Source organism: Manis pentadactyla, chromosome X (genome assembly GCF_030020395.1).
Source record: "Manis pentadactyla isolate mManPen7 chromosome X, mManPen7.hap1, whole genome shotgun sequence".
NCBI lineage: Eukaryota > Metazoa > Chordata > Mammalia > Pholidota > Manidae > Manis > Manis pentadactyla.
In genome coordinates this window covers 45,801,273-45,815,587 of record NC_080038.1, presented here as the reverse complement: position 1 = coordinate 45,815,587, position 14,315 = coordinate 45,801,273, and the positions used below count along the sequence as shown (strand labels likewise).

Here is a 14,315-nt window from a genome sequence, read left to right as displayed (position 1 = left end):
GAGTCCTCTTTAATTTCACTTAAGAGTGTCTTGTAGTTTTCGGGTATAGGTCTTTCACTTCCTTGGTTAGGTTTATTTCTAGGTATTCTGTTCTTTTTGATGCAATTGTGAATGGAATTGTTTGCCTGATTTCTCTTTCTATTAGTTCATTTTTAGTGTATAGGAAAGCCACAGATTTCTGTTTGTTAATTTTGTATCCTGCAACTTTGCTAAATTCTGACATTAGTTCTAGTTGTTTTGGAGTGGAGTCTTTAGGGTTTTTTATGTACAATATCTTATCATCTGCAAATAGTGACAGTTTAACTTCTTCTATACCAATCTGGATTCCTTGTACTTCTTTGTTTGGTCTAATTGCTGTGGTGAGGAACTCCAGTACTATGTTGAATAACAGTGGGGACAGTGGGTATCCCTGTCTGGTACCCGTTCTTGGAGGAAAAGCTTTTAGCTTCTCGCTGTTCAGTATGATGTTGGCTGTGGTTTTATCATATATGGCCTTTATTATGTTGAGATACTTGTACTCTGTGTCCATTTTGTTGAGAGTTTATATCATGAATGGATGTTGAATTTTGTCAAATGGTTTTTCAGCATATATGGAGATGATTATGTGGTTTTGTCCTTCTTTTTATTTAAATGGTGGATGATGTTGATGTATTTTCAAATGTTGTAATATCCTTGCATTCCTGGGATGAATCCCACTTGATCATGGTGTATGATCCTTTTGATGTATTTTTGAATTCGGTTTTCTAATATTTTGTTGAGTATTTTTGCATCTACATTCATCAGGGATATTGGTCTGTAATTTTCTTTTTCAGTGGCGTCTTTGCCTGGTTTTAGTATTAGGGTGCTGTTGGCTTCATAGAATGAGTTTGGGAGTATTCCCTCCTCTTCTATTTTTTGGAAAGCTTTAAGGAGAATGGGTGTTATGTCTTGTCTGTATGTCTGATAAAATTCCAAGGTAATTCCATCTTACCTGGGGGTTTTGTTTTTGCGCAGTTTTTTGGTTACCGATTATATTTCTCTGCTGGTAATTGGTTTGTTTAGATTTTGTGTTTCTTCCTTGGTCAGTCTTGGAAGGTTGTATTTTCCTAGGAAGTTGTCCATTTCTTCTAGGTTTTCCAGCTTCTTAGCATATAGGTTTTCATAGTATTCTCTAATAATTCTTGGTATTTTTGTGGGGTCTGTTGTGATTTTTCCTTTCTCATTTCTGATTCTGTTGATGTGTGTTGATTCTCTTTTTCTCTTAATAAGTCTGGCTTGCGGCTTATCTCTTTTGTTTATTTTCTCAATGAACCAGCTGTTGGTTTCATTGATTTTTTTCTATTGTTTTATTCTTCTCAGTTTTATTGATTTCTTCTCTGTTCTTCATTATGTCCCTCCTTCTGCTGACTTTAGGCCTCATTTGTTCTTCTTTGTCTAATTTTGATAATTTTGACTTTAGACTATTTATTTGCGTTTGTTCATCCTTCTTTAAGTAAGCCTGGATTTCTAAATACATTCCTCTTAAAACTGCTTTTGCTGCATCCCACAGAAGTTGGGGCTTTGTATTGTTGTTGGAATTTGTTTCCATATATTGGTTGATCTCTATTTTAATTTGGTTATTGATCCATTGATTATTTAGGAGCATGTTGTTAAACCTCCATGTGTTTGTGAGCCTTTTTGTTTTCTTTGTACAATTTATTTCTAGTTTTATACCTTTGTGTTCTGAGAATTAGGTTGGTAGAATTCAATCTTTTTGAATTTAGTGAGGCTCTTTTTTTGGCCTAGTATGTGGTCTGTTGTGGAGAATGTTCCATGTGCACTTGAGAAGAATGTGTATCCTGTTGCTTTTGGATGTAGAGTTCTATAGATGTCTATTATATCCATCTGTTCTAGTGTGTTGTTCAGTGCCTCTGTGTCCTTAGTTATTTTCTGTCTGGTGGATCTATCCTTTAGAGTGAGTGATGTGTTGACATCTCCTAAAATGTGTGCATTGCATTCTATTTCCTCCTTTAATTCTGTTTGTATTTGTTTCACTTATGCTGTTGCTCCTATGTTGGGTGCATATATATTTATTATGGTTATATCCTCTTTTTCGACTGACCCCTTTATCATTATGTAATGTCCTTCTTTATTTCTTGTTACTTTCTTTGTTTTGAAGTCTTTTTTGTCTGATACTAGTATTGCAACACCTGCTTTTTCTCCTTGTTGTTTGCATGAAATATCTTTTTCCATCCCTTGATTTTTAGTCTGTTCATGTCTTTGGGTTTGAGGTGAGTCTCTAGTAAGCAGCATATAGGTGGGTCTTGCTTTTTTATCCATTCTATTACTCTGTGTCTTTTAATTGGTGTATTCAGTCCATTTACATTTAGGGTGATTATTGAAAGCTATGTACTTATTGCCATTTCAGGCTTTAGATTCGTGGTTACCAAAGGTTCAATGTTAGCTTCTTTACTACCTTACTATCTGACTTAACTTGCTTATTGAGCTATTATAAACATAGTCTGATGATTATTTTTCTCCCTTCTTATTCCTCCTCTTCCATTATTTTTATGTTGGGTGTTTTATTCTGTGCTCTTTTGTGTTTCCTTTGACTGGTTTTGTGGGTAGTTGATTTTATTTTTTGCCTTTAGTTAGTATTTGGTTGGTCTGCTTTCTTTGCTGTGATTTTATTTTCTCTGGTGACATCAATTTCACCTTAGAAGTGCTCCCATCTAGAGCAGTCCCTCTAAAGTACCCTGTAGTGGTGGTTTGTGGGAGGCAAATTCCCTCAACTTTTGCTTGTCGGGGAATTGTTTAATCCCTCCTTCATATTTAAATTATAATTGTGTTGGATATAGTATTCTTGGTTCAAGGCCCTTCTGTTTCTTTGCATTAAATATATCATGCCATTTCTTCTGTCCTGTAATATTTCTGTTGAGAAGTTTGATGATAGCCTGATGGGTTTTCCTTTGTAGGTGACCTTTTTCCTCACTCTAGCTGCCTTTAAAACTCTGTCCTTGTCCTTTATCTTTGCCATTTTTATTATTATGTGTTTTGGTTTTGTCCTCCTTGGGTCCCTTCTGTTTGGAGTTCTGTGTACTTCTGTGGTCTGAGCGACTATTTTCTCCCCCAGTTTGGGGAAGTTTTCAGCAATTATTTCTTCAAATACACTTTCCCTTTTTCTCTCTCTTCTTCTTTTGGTGCCCTTATAATGCAGATATTGTTCCTGTTGGATTGGTCTCACAGTTCTCTTAATATTGTTTCATTCCTGGAGATCTTTTTATCTCTCTCTGCGTCAGCTTCTATGCGTTCCTGTTCTCTGGTTTCTATTCCATAAATGACCTCTTGCATCTCATCCCTTCTGCTTTTAAATCCTTCCAGAGATTGTTTTATTTCTGTAGTCTCCCTCCCTATTTTGTCCGTTAGCTCTTGCATTTTTCTCTGAAGCTCCATCAGCATGGTTATGACCTTTATTTTGAATTCTTTTTCAGGGAGATTGGTTACGTCTGTCTCTCCAAGCTCTTTCTCAGGGGTTGTCTCTGTGAGTTTGGTCTGGATCGAATTCTTCTGCCTTTTCATGGTGTTAGAGTTAGTTGTGGGGAGGTGGTACGTGTGTTGGCTGGGAGAACGTCCCTTCTTTCTAGCTTGTGGCCTTCCTCTCCTGGGAGAATGGCGACCCCTAGTGGCTTTTGCTGGGTGGCTGCGCGCAAATGTGGTCTCTGATTCTTGGCTGGCCTCTGTGGAGTAAGCTCTGTGGTTGCTGTGGTTATGGCTGCTGTCAGGCTGCTGTTCCGCTGTGGCAGAGCTGCGCCAGAGGGGGAATGGGCAGGAGGCTGTTTATCTCTGTGAGGGGCCTCAGAGCTGTGCTTCCGCCCAGGGGGTTATGGCGCCCCATGTTCCCCGGAATTCCCAGCTGCTGGGCTTAGTGTCCCGGGACGCTTCTGTCCAGTTGTGGGGTCCCTGTCCCTTTAAGACTTTCAAAAAGCACTCACTTTTCCTTGTTCCAGGGGTGCGGGCTGTGGGGACCCGCTCGCAGGTTTTACTGTTCCGGTTCCCTAGTATCCACCACACCACCCACTGTGTGTCTGCGCTCCCGGTGCGGATGGCTAGGGCTGGGTATTTAGCAGCCCTGGGCTCCCTCTGCCTCCCCACTCTGACTCCTCTCCTCCTGCTGGGAGATGGGATGAGTGGTGCTCGGTTTCCGCCTGGCCGCGGATTGTATCTTATCCCCTTTGTGAGGTGCTGGGTTCTCGCAGGTGTATATGTAGCCTGGCTTTTGTCCTGTATCTTCTGGTCTCTCTTTTAGGGATAGTTGTATTTGTTGTATTTTCAAAAATATATATGGTTTTGGGAGGAGATTTCTGCTGCTCTACTTATGCCGCCATCTTGGCTTCTCCCCTCCAGGTGTTGGATTTTAAGTGATTTTTTAAACTACTGAAGTAATTATGTTTTTTTGGACTTTACTCTATAAATATATTGTATAAATTAAGTTTTAGATGTTAAAACATCTTTTCATTCCTGGGATTCATTCCACTTAATCATGGTGTACAGTCTTTCTTATATCTGGCTGGAATGGTTTTACTAATTACTAAATACTTTAGTTGAAACTATTTATGTTGATATTCATAAGGAATATTGGTCTATAATTTTTTCCCCTTGTTATCTTTGCTTATGGTACCAGAGAAATCCTGGCCTTCTATAATGAATTGCAAAATGTTTCTTCCTGTTCTATTTTTTTGGAAGCGTTTGTGAAGGATTAGTATTAATTTATCTTTAAACAATTTTGTAGAATTAGGTTAAGCCACCTGATCCTGGTTTTTTATTCTGAGAAGTGTTTTGACTACTAATCCCGTGAGTCTCTTCACAAAATATAAATTTTGTATTTATTTTTGAGTTAGTTTTGATAGTTTCACTGTTTCTTTATGTAATATGTTTGTTACATATACTTTATATAATTTGTTGGCATCCATTTGTTCATTGTATCTCCTTATAACACATATTTTAAAATTTTTGTAAGGTTTTGTTGGGAAGGAAAGTACTCGGCTTCGGGTCACAGAGAAGTCAGATACAGTGAGACGAGAGACCAAAGTCAGGAAAGCAAAGTAAGTTTTAATACACTCTGCATGGAGTAAAGCAGGCTTGCCTAAAATAAGACAGGCAGGCCTGGATACTCATTCTGAGGCTTCTTTTATGTGGTTTCTGGCAGGGCAGAGAGGTCCTTGATTGACAGCTGTCAGCTCTCTAGGCTTGTTCTGATTGGTGAAATGGGGACAGGGGCTGTGCTGTGCCTGTGCCTCTGATGTTTCTTATCTGTGGAGACCCTGGACATTTTCTGAGTCACTCTTGGACCCTGTGGCTTCATCTGATTAACTTTTTGGGTCATTTCTGGCTTTCTGGATCTATTTGATCAACTCCCTGAGTCATCTTTGGGGGGCCCTTTTTCCTTTCCATCCTGCTCATTATTGTCTTTCTGCCTAACAGTTTGTCAATGGTCCCTCTTTCATTCCTGATTTTAGTAATTGTCCTCTCTTTTGTTTCTTGGTCAGTCTACTTGAAAGGTTTGTGAATTTTTTTTTAACTTTTCAAAGAGTTTTTGGGTGTCACTGATTCTCCTTACTGGTTTTCTTTCTTGATGAGAAGCCAGTTGTTAATCTTATTGAAGATTTCTAACATATCATCATTTTTCTCTTTCTTTTTCAAATTTGTCTCATTGTCTTTGGCATTCTAAAGTTTATCGGTGATACATCTAGGTTTGTATCTCTTTCACTTTATCCTATTTTGATTTTTATTGAATATTGTAATGTGCAAATAAACACTTTACATCAAATTTGGGAAATTTTTCTTTAAATATACTTTCTCCCCTATTTTGTATTCCCCTTGGATTCCCATTTTGTGTGTGTTGGTAAACTTGATGTCTCACAGGTTTTTGAGGCTTTCTTTATTTTCTTAATTGTTTTCATTTTCTTCCTGAGACTGCGTCTCAATCGACCTATCCTGAGTTTGCTGATTTTTTCTTCTGACAGCTCAAATCTGCTGTTGAGCCCCTCAGTGAACTTTTTGTTTAATTTATTGTACCTTTTAACTGCAGAATTTGTATCTAAATCTTTTCAGGTTATTTTTTGAAAATCTTTTTGTTATTCACTATTTTAGTGAGACATACTTATCATACTTTCTTTAAATTCTTTATCCATATGTGTTTTGAACGTATTAATGTTAGGCAGGAAAATAGATATGAGCAGGGTGGAAAGAGAAAAAGGCCAAAAAGGCCACTAAAAAAGACCCAAAATTAATCAATTAAAGCTCATAAAAACCGGGAGCAACTTGGCCTGGAATGGTTGAATATTCCCCAGATAAAGGAAGGTACCTCAGCATAGCCCATGTCTTTATTGTGTTAATCATGCAGGCCCAGCTTATTATTTTACCTTTACCTATATGCTGTTTTTCTCTCCTTCTGGCCCTAATTAAGTAGTTTGTAACCTAAGCAACATTATTTAGCATGCAGGCCCACCTGTAAACAACATTGTGAAAGGCAGGGGGGATTCCATCTTAAATATCATATTTTAATACCCAGGAAGTTAAAAATGTAAGATTCTTAACTTATTCTTTAGCAAACAGACAATAACTCAGCCCACCTTGGGGGCTGGGCAGTTTGCCTGTTTGATATGCTCCCAGACCAAAACCCCGGAATCTCAGGGACAAATCAGAGCAAGAAGTTCCCTGTGTTGTTAATTCTAAGTATTCAAAGACCACTTAATAACTCTGCACTCCTAGCCCTTAGACACATTCCTAAAGAATCCTTAAAAGGAAGAATCCTTTTGGGGTGCTCCACTCTCTGCGGTTGCCCACATTTTCTACATGCGTAACCTTTTACCTTTAAACTCTCTCTTTTCAACCTTTCAGGGAGTGCTCCTCTGAGGTCACCTGTACTTTCTAAGTGTGTAGACTTCTAATCTTAAACTTTCTCCAACCTTTCAGGGCACCTCTCCTTGCTGAGGTTGCCTGCTGCACTTCTCTCTTTAAGTAACTTTAAATAAAACTTTTACTCTGCTTCACTACTGTGTCTCTGTCCTTCAATTCTTTGTTGTGGCGGGGACAAGGGTGGAGGAAAATACACAACCCTCCCTCAACATTAATAATAAATTATTTAAAGTTTTTGTCTACTAAGTTCAACATTCAGTCCCCCTTAGGGATATTTTCTGTTGGTTTCCCCCCTATGTACCATTTATACCATATGTTTCTTTACTTGTCTTGCCAATGGGTTTCAGCCCCAGGCAAGTTCACTGTGGATTCAATGTGACCAAAGAAAATGACAGCAAAACTTTCTCCGGGTGCAAGGGTTATACCCAACTTATTTCCAGGTGGCAGGTCAGTCACTAAAATCCTGTTTAGTCAGAGCGAGTCTGCATGCAGCAAGCCGGTCTCTGCCTCTGGGTCCCTCTGCTTGCACAGCCGTCCTCTGGGCCTCTGTCCTCGGTGCTGCCACCACTCCAGCCTCTGCTCTGCTCTCCTGCAGCCTTGCAGCCCTGCCACCATGTTGTGCACAGAGCACTGGGTGGAGCTCTTTATATAGAGTCAACAGCCATTTATTGCCCACAGGTGTTTAGTGAGCTTAGTCATCCAGGGCCAGGTGAGAATCCTGGCCACAGGAACCCTCATTTTATCCACACTTGTGAAAGGGTATCTCGCCATGACCCTCCTTACCCAGAATGACTCAGGAGACATGGGCCCATGCAAGAGATTTTGTTATCTGAAAGAGAAAGTGGCTCCCCAGTTGCCTTGGGGGAGGGTCAGAATGTTTAGAAATAAGGTGGGGTAAGCCCAGGCATAATTCTCATGGGCTTATGTGCTTGGGACCATGGGGTAAATGGAGGATAAATTACTATATTCTTATAACTTGTATATAACTTTTTTGTTGAAAACTGGATATTTTAGAAAACATATTGTAACAGTTATGGTGTTAGACCCCCATTTTCCAGTGCTTGTTTTTTTACTTTATTTTCATCTTTCTTGCTGCTGTTTATTCAGTTTCTTTCTTGATCTGCAAAGGGAGAGAACATGGGAATAGCCTCAAGTTAAAACAACACAGTTCCTGCTGCCTTACTGAAGTTCAGTAGTTTCTCTTGGATAGATGAATTTTTAATTTGTTCTGTGGGGTTGGCTTATTTTCAGAGTTCTGAAATTACTGATTTTAGTTATTTTGCTAGGAATTTCTTTGTTTCTATGGAAGAATATGTTCACTGAGGTACTCAATCTGTTAGACAGAAAGACAGAAATGAGTGGGATGGAAAGGAGAAAGGGCCCTCCCAAAAATGACTCAGGGAGTTGATCAAATAGGACCAGAAAGCCAGAAATGACCCAAAGAGTTCATCAGATGAAGCCACAGGGTCCAAGAGTGACTCAGAAAATGTCCAGCACCCTCCAGATAAGAAATTATTAGAGGCACAGGCACAGCAGAGCCCCTGTCCCCATTTCACCAATCAGAACAAGCCTAGAGAGCTGACAGCTGTCAATTAAGGACCTCTCTGCCCTGCCAAAAACCACATAAAAGAAGCCTCAGAAAGAGCATCCAGGCCTGCCTGTCTTATTTTAGGCAGGCCTGCTCTGTTACACTATGCAGAGTGTATTAAAACTTTGCTTTCTTGACTTTGATCTTTTGTCTCACTGTATCTGACTTCCCTGCGACACCGAGCCGAGTCCTTTCCTTCCCAACAAATCCACTGTGAATGATGTTGATCTACCACTAAGACTTATTAAAAAAAAATTAGAATATAATGGAATATCATCGTAAGTATTGGTGCATTGCATGTAGTGAAGTTAGGTTTTGTTTTATGAAATTTTAAATTCATAATGTATATATTTACTGCTTTATAATGTAAAATGTACTTTTTACTGTGGGTCCTAATTTTAAAAAAAGACAATATAGCAATGTTATATAAACGTAAGTGTCCATCAGAATCATTTGGAAGACTAATTAAAATACATATTTCTGAGCTCCACTTTATAGTTTCTCATTCAATAGGTTGAGAGGTGGTCTGAATTTGCATTTTTTAATCAGGTTCCTATATGATACTGTTGCTACTGCTTTGGTGACCACACTTGAAGAACCACAGCACAAGACCAATAGTTTTCAATCCTCGTTCTAAATTAAAATCACCTGTGAAGATTTTAAAATATGAGTATACATAGTCCCTACCCTAGACTAATTGAATTAAGATCTCTAGAAGTAGGGCACAGCATTTCTGTACATAAAAAGCTGAGATCTCTGCATTAGACTGTGATCTTTTTGAGGATGGGACTGAGTCTTTTGTCTTTTATCCTTGATCTGAATTTAAGTAGGTGCTTAATTTATGTTGAATCAATTGGCTTAAAATGGCCTTAGGGTTTTTGATCAGTGGAGGGCAAATTACCCTTGGATGAAGCAAGGTTTTAAAGATAAAGAACAGACAGGGCTAGTGCTTCTCCAAATGAACAATGCTGGCTCCACCTGCCTTCCACATATCCCAGATACAAAGAGGGGCTTTGGGGTTGTGCGGGATTTATATCAGAAATTATTCCCCAGTGCTGGAGGGGTAAAGGAAACTCAAGTCCAGACATTGTTGGTGATGTCTAATCAGCACTGGCACAGAGAAAAGCCCATTCATGGAACTTGAGAGAAGCACTGATTTTATTCATTGTGTGTTTTTCTCTACTTCAGCTCTTCCTACTCCGCACTTTCCTTCTTTCTTCTGAAAAGAGCGCTGGTAACAATGAAGGCTACTGAGCTCCAGAAAGCCAGACACCAGGTGAGCAAATTTTCCTTCTGCCTTTCCTCAAGTACAGCCTTGATGCCACAATTTGCCCTGAGTTATTTTCTGCAGCCACTCTTTCCTGCAGAGTCCTCATGACCCAGCTCTATCTCTTAGGTACCTAGTCTCATCCTGTTACAGAGTTGACTATGTATGGGTTATTCCCTAGGTGTCTTCCTAACAGTGATATTACTATGTTAGCCAAGTGCATTCACTGTCGTTGGTTCTAATGTGTTCGTGTGACATAGCTGGGAAAATTAACACTACAAGGTAAGCCTCTCTACTGAGGAGTATGCATTTTTCCACTGTGCTGCCTCTTCCTGTAGGCTTTTCCCTCTGTGAATGAGGCACATTTAGAGACTGTGACCTCTTTCCTGACCATCCACTGTTCATTAATATAGAAGCTTTTGTCCTCTGTTATGTAATTAAGCTATGTCTCTACTGTTTTAGGACAGGGTGAAGTTTGAGCATAAGGCTTCGTATTTCAAAGAGGAGGAATGGAGTTAATTTTACTCCTCCCAGAGGACTCTGTACAGGGATGTGATGCTGAAGAATTTAGGAAACATAGTCTCACTTGGTAAGTGAAATGTACCCTCTTTCCTGTGTTCTGTTTTGAGATTTGGAATACTCTTCCTTTTTCCATGCTTTATTTCTTTCTCCTTATCTATCTTTCATTGTTAATTTACTCACTCAACATATATTGAGTCCCTACCATATGCAAAGCACTGTGCTATGTTTTGGAGATATTAATCACCCTATCTGGAACAGCATCCTCAGAATTCTCTACCCCCTTACTCAGGTTTATTTTTTCTTTATAGGTATTGCTGCTTTATGTTTGCTTGTTCATTTGTTACTGCCTGTCTTCCTTACTAAAATAAGTCTGATGAAAACAGAGACTGTCTTTTGTGCTATCAAGTGCATCCTGGATATATAGAATAATGCCTGGCATACAGTAGATACTCAAAAAATGTTGAGTGAATTTTGAGATAAAAGGCATTATTCTTGCCATTAATATCAATGTCCTCAAAAAGCTCACAGTTTTGTAGGGGAGACAGACAAACATCACCAAAATACTTGTACTTTCCTGAATACACCAGGCCCTCTCATACCAGCTGTCTTACTGCTTTCTACATATCCTTCAAGGCTCAGCACTTTATGTCTGCCTCCTTGCCATACGTTGAACTAACATTTCCTGACTGCCCATGCTGTTCCAGACACTGTCATATTTGCTAGGGGTCTGGAGAATACTAACAAGAATAAGAGCATTCTAATCTCTGTCCCACAGGAACTTAGTCTAGAGATGCATACAGACAAGGACAGTATTGTATGATACATGCTGGGATAGGAAGCACTGGGTCCTGTGGAAGCACAGAGGAGTGGCATGAAACTCATCCTACAGAAGATAAGAGAAGACTTTCTGGAAAATGAAATGTTTTAGCTAAATTTTAAAGAATGAATTCATGAATTCAAACTCATCCATCAAATATTTATCGAGTACTTCCTCTGTAACAAGCATTGTCCTGGGTGCTAGAAATGCAGTATTAAACAAAACAGATACAAATATTACCACCTAAAGCATATTTTCTAGTGAAGGATGAAGTAGAATTAGCCAGATCAGGGAGGAAATTCAGTTCCAGCAGGAGGAGCAATGTTACCAAAGATCTGGAAGCTAACAGAAACAAGGTTTGGTCAAGAAGCTTCAAGTATCCAATAGTTTAGCATGGCTGGAGTCAAGAGGCAAGAGCAGGAGTGGTGAGAGCTAATGGTTTAGAAGACACCAGAGACAGATCATGCAGAATCACAGAAGCTGTTTTAGAGTCTTTATCCCAAGGGTAGGGGATGGTCTGTAAATATTTTAAGTAGGAAAATGACATTTTTTTGTAATATTATCTTATTTATTTATCTATTCATTCATTTATTTATTTATTAATTATTATTATTATTAAGCTATCATTGATATACAATCTTATGCTCAGGTCTCACATGAGCAACATTGTGGTTACTACATCCCACCTGATACCAAGACTCCACCACATACCCTCTTACAGTCACTGTCCATCAGCATAGTAAGATGCTATAGAGTCAATACTTGTCTTCTCTGTGCTATACTTCCTTCCTCTTCCCCACCATACTATGTGTGCTAATCATAAAGCCCCTTAATCCTCTTATCCCTCCCTTCCCACCCACACTCCCAGCCCCTTTCCCTTTGGTAACTGTTAGTCCATTCTTGAATTCTGTTGAGTCTCCTGCTGTTTTGTTCCTTCAGTTTTTGCTTTGTTCTTATATCCACAGATGAATGAAATCATTTGGTACTTGTCTTTCTGTGCCTGGCTTATTTCACTGAACATAATGTACTCTAGCTCCATCCATATTGTTGCAAATGGTAGGATTTGTTTTCTTCTTACAGGTGAATAATATTCCATTCTGTATATGTACCACCTCTTCTTTATCCATTCATCTACTGATGGACACTTAGGTTGCTTCCATTTCTTGCCTATTGTGAATAGTGCTGCGATAAACATAGGAGTGCATATGTCTTTTTCAAACTGGGCTACTGCATTCTTAGGGTAAGTTCCTAGGAGTGGAATTCCTGGGTCAAATGGTATTTCTATTTTGAGCTTTCTGAGGAATGTCCATAATGCTCTCAACAATGGCTGAACTAATTTACATTGCCACCAGCAGTGTAGGAGGGTTCCCCTTTCGCCACATCTTCGCCAGCATTTGTTGTTGTTTGTCTTTTTGCTGTTGGCCATCCTAACTTATGTGAGGTAATATCTCACTGTGGTTTTAATTTCATTTATTTGATGAATAGTGACGTGGAGCATCTTTTCATGTGCATGTTGGCCATCTGAATTTCTTCTTTGGAGTGTCTGTTCAGATCCTCTATCCATTTTCTTTTTAATTAGTGACTTTTATTGTATGTCAAAGCTGATTTTTTTTTCAAGATGAAGACTGGATTTTGTTTTTTTGGTATCATTAATGTACAATAACCTGAGCAACATTATGGTTACTAGAATCACCCCATTATCAAGTCCCCACCACATACCCCATTGCAGTCATAGTTCGTCAGTGTAGTAAGATGCTATAGAATCACTACCTGTATTCTCTGTGTTATACTGCTTCCCTGTGCCCCCCCAACTCATGTGCTAATCGTCATGCCCCTTTTTCCCCTTCTCCCTCCCTTCCCACCCATCCTCCCCAGTCCCTTTCCCTTTGGTAACTGTTAGTCCATTCTTGGGTTCTGTGAGTCTGCTGCTGTTTTGTTCCTTCAGTTTTTTCTTTGCTCTTATACTCCACAGATGAGTGAAATCATTTGATACTTGTCTTTCTCCACCTGGCTTATTTCACTGAGCATAATACCCTCTAGCTCCATCCATGTTGTTGCAAGTGGTAGGATTTGTTTTCTTCTTACAGCTGAATAATATTTCATTGTGTATATGTACCAAGTCTTCTTTATCCATTCATCTACTGATGGACACTTAGGTTGCTTCCATTTCTTGGCTATTGTAAATAGTGCTGCGATAAACATAGGGGTGTATATGTCTTTTTCAAACTGGGCTCCTGCATTCTTAGGGTAAATTCGTGGCAGTGGAATTCCTGGGTCAAATGGTATTTCTATTTTGAGTTTTTTGAGGAACCTCTGTACTGCTTTCCACAATGGTTGAACTAATTTACATTCCCACCAACAGTGTAGGAGGGTTCCCCTTTCTCTATGTCCTTGCCAACAAACATTTCTTGTTGTTTGTCTTTTGGATGGTGGCCATCCTAACTGGTGTTAGGTGATATCTCATTGTGGTTTTATTTTTTTTTTATTTTTATTTTTTATTGAAGGGTAGTTGACAACAGCATTGCATTACATTAGTTTCAGGTGTACAACACAGCGACTCAACATTTATATACATGATAGTTCTAGGTACCAGGTATCACCATACCAAGTTGTTACAATATTTTGACTATATTCCTTATGCTATACATTACATCCCGGTTACTTATTTATTTTACAATTGGAAGTGTGTTTATATATATATATATATATATATATTGTGAGGGCATCTCTCATATTTATTGATCAAATAGTTGTTAACCACAATAAATTTCTGTATAGGGGGGTCAATACTCAATGCACAATCATTAATCCACCCCAAGCCTAATTTTCGTCAGTCTCCAATCTTCTGATGCATAACGAACAAATTCTTACATGGAGTACAAATTCTTACATAGTGAATAAGTTACATGGTGAACAGTGCAAGGGCAGTCATCACAGAAGCTTTCGGTTTTGTTAATGCATTATGAACTATACACAGTCAGTTCAAATATGAATATTCATTTGATTTTTAAACTTGATTTATATGTGGATACCACATTTCTCTATTATTATTATTTTTAATAAAATGCTGAAGTGGTAGGTAGATACGAGATAAAGGTAGAAAACAGAGTTTAGTGTTGTAAGAGAGCAAATGTAGATGATCAGGTGTGTGCCTGTAGACTATGTGTTAATCCGCGCTAGACGAGGGCAATAAACATCCATGTATGCAGAAGATTTCTCTCAGAACATGAGGGGGGAGGTTCTAA

The 14,315-nt window shown here is 38.8% G+C and overlaps 1 long non-coding RNA gene across 4 annotated transcripts in view; it reads left to right on the top strand.

Annotated features, from left to right (window-relative positions):
• LOC130682037 (uncharacterized) overlaps positions 1-14,315 on the top strand; it is an 86,185-nt gene that overhangs the window by 28,778 nt on the left and 43,092 nt on the right. For 3 of the 4 annotated variants that reach the window (XR_008995345.1, XR_008995346.1, XR_008995343.1), the window contains exons 2-3: positions 9,653-9,740; positions 10,194-10,320. This is a non-coding gene — a long non-coding RNA (uncharacterized LOC130682037). Of the gene's footprint in view, positions 1-9,652; positions 9,741-10,193; positions 10,321-11,028; positions 11,304-14,315 lie in introns of those variants that run through there. The other variant, XR_008995344.1, reaches the window with a different exon arrangement.